General features: G+C 41.4%; 1 non-coding gene across 1 annotated transcript; it reads right to left on the bottom strand.

Moving 5' to 3' along the window:
- Nucleotides 1–1,531: 1,531 nt before the first annotated feature.
- Nucleotides 1,532–1,635, bottom strand: LOC112699595 (small nucleolar RNA R71). Its single transcript, XR_003152540.1, has one exon. It is a non-coding gene; the product is annotated as a small nucleolar RNA R71 (small nucleolar RNA).
- Between the last annotated feature and the right edge of the window lie 1,299 nt (nucleotides 1,636–2,934).

Below are 2,934 nucleotides of genomic sequence, written 5' to 3'. Positions count from 1 at the left end.
GAATCCTTCGGAACCTTGGGAAAGGAATGGAGGATTCATGCTAGAGAAGCTTTCTCACAGTGAATTGGATTGGGGTTTGGATGGATATTGTGACATGTAATCCTACCAAATTGTGGTTCATGAAACTGTGTGGTATAATCAGTGATCGAGCATCATCTCTTCTTATGAACATTTAAACCAAGGGATTGGGAATTTGTTTGTTTTTAGAGAGAATTGGTGAGCCAAGGGATTGGGATCCAATCATATAAGATTGCCAAGCAAAATTCAATGAATGCATTGGTTGAGGAAGGGATAAAAATGTTTTGATTCGGAGATCTCAATATCTCCTGAAACCCAATGAATTCCCCATTTCTGATCTACCACTTTCTCTTTACATTCTGCAATTAAATTCATGCAATCACCCCGATCCCATTTTAATTTCAGCAATTTAGCTTCTTGCTCTTTAATTCATGCAATTTAAGATTCCGCAATTCTCATCTAAATCTTGATTCCGCTCAACTAGAACACACTTCTAATCCAAATTGCTCACTCAACCAATCCTTGTGGGATTCGACCTCACTCTATTGTGAGTTTTTACTTGACGATAACCGGTGCACTTGCCGGAAGGAATTTTTGCCGATCGTGCAATTTCCTAAAATCGTAGCTATCAAGTTTATGGCTATCAAGTCTATGGCGCCGTTGCCGGGGATTGGTTTTCGATTGACAATTCTCAAATTGGAAGTTAACTAGATTGAGCATTTTTCTTGTTTTGTTAATTCAGTTCAAGTTACTTGTTGAATTTTAATTTCTGCACTCTGTTACTTGCTTTCTTTCTTTATGCCTTTAAATTCAAGCAACTAACTCACTGACCCACTAACTATTTGAATTAATTCCTCAACTACTCTAACCATACTCTTCCATTAACCAAGAGTATTTCACTTGTTTGTTGCCTGTGCTGTGTTCTTGTATGACAGGTAGGAGAGGAGAGACATCAACTCCTCCATATACAGAACCAGAGAGGACCCTTCATAAACTTAGAAGGGAAGCAAGAGGGAAGAGAGTACTGAGAGAAGAAGAATCTGAAGAAGAATCTGAGGACAATTTTGAGGAAGCTCTAGATCTCAACATGGAAAGAGAAGTTCACAATCATGAGAGAGCTGATGGAAATAATGCCATTCCCGAGAGGAGGGTTCTTGGTTCATACATAAACCCAACCTCTGGGAATTGTGGTAGTAGCATTCAGAAACCACCCATTCAGGCCAACAATTTTGAACTCAAACCACAGCTAATATCACTGGTGGAGGATCATTGTTCATTTGGTGGGAGTGCTAATGAAGATCCAAACCAACATCTCACAAAATTCCTGAGAATTTGCGACACTGTGAAGTCCAATGGAGTCCAGGAAGATGCCTATAAACTGCTCTTGTTCCCATTTTCGCTTAGGGACAAGGCAGCTAAGTGGCTGGAATCATTCCCAAGGGGGAGCCTAACAACCTGGGATGAGGTGGAAAGCAAGTTTCTGGCACGTTTCTACCCCCCACAAAAGGTCAATAGGCTTCGATCTGAGGTTCAGACTTTTAGACAACAAGATGGTGAAACTCTCTACGAGGCATGGGAGAGATTCAAGGATTTGACAAGGAAATGCCCACCAGACATGTTCCATGACTGGGTGCAATTGCATATTTTCTATGATGGACTTTCTTATGAATCAAGGAAGGCTGTAGACCATTCATCAGGAGGTTCATTGAACAGGAAAAAGACTGTGGAAGAAGCCATTGAAGTGATTGAGACAGTGCCTGAGAATGAGTACTACTATGCTTCAGAGAGACACAATACTAAGGGAGTCATGGAGCTGAACCATGTTGATATAATTCTAGCCCAAAACAAGGTGTTTGCCAAGCAACTAGCAGAGCTCACCAGGAAATTAAAAACAAATCAAGTGGCTGCAATACACACACAAGATCAAGAGGAAGTAAGCACTGAAGGAGGTGATTGGGAAGAGGCCAACTATGTGGGAAATCAACAAAGGCAACCATATGATCCACATTCCAACACTTACAACCCAGGCTGGAAAAACCACCCAACCTTTGGGTGGGGAAACCAGCAAACCCAACCACAAAACCACAAACCTTACAACCCCAACCAACATAACAATTCCACATACCAAAACTCCAACCAAAGATCATACCAAGCCACACAAAACACTTACTCCCAACCACCATATCATGGCCAAAATAATCAACCTGCCCAACCTAATCCGAACCAACAATTTCAAGATCAATTAAACAGGATAGAAGGAATGCTAGCAAACATGGATCAGGACATAAGTGAGTTGAAAAGCTTTAGGGATGATGTGAGATCTACCTTAAGGAACCATGGTGAAAAACTCAAGAGGATGGAGTCTCGAGTAGGAGAGCTATCTCAACAGGCCCCCAAGTCAACAGCAATGTTCCCTAGTGACACAGAAAAGAATCCTAAAGGGGAACAAAAGGGAGTGAGATGGGAAGAATGCAAGGCCATCACCATATTGAAGGAAGTCTCAGAAGAAGAAGGAATCAGACCCTCAGAACAGGAGCCAGAAATCTTGAAGGAAGGTGTGGAAGAAGCTAAGCAGGAAAGTGAAACTGAGCAAGCCAATGAACTGCAAAATAAAGGCATGCTGGAAACATACCAACCAAAAGCACCATTTCCTCAGAGGTTAGGAGGAGGTGAAAAAGGGAAAACATATTCAAGGTTTTTAGAGACATTTAAGTCTCTCCATATCAATATTCCCTTTCTTGAGATTCTCCAGCAGATGCCTACACACATCAAGTATTTGAAGGAATTGCTGAGCAAGAAAAGAGTTTTGAAGGGAGGACAAACTGTAATAATGAACAAAGAATGCAGTGCCCTCATCAAGAAGGACATAGTCTCTAAGAAAACAGACCCAGGAAGTTTTCATATCCCCTGCATCAT

This window comes from Arachis hypogaea, chromosome 6 (assembly GCF_003086295.3).
Source record: "Arachis hypogaea cultivar Tifrunner chromosome 6, arahy.Tifrunner.gnm2.J5K5, whole genome shotgun sequence".
NCBI lineage: Eukaryota > Viridiplantae > Streptophyta > Magnoliopsida > Fabales > Fabaceae > Arachis > Arachis hypogaea.
This window is presented reverse-complemented; position numbering and strand designations above follow the sequence as displayed.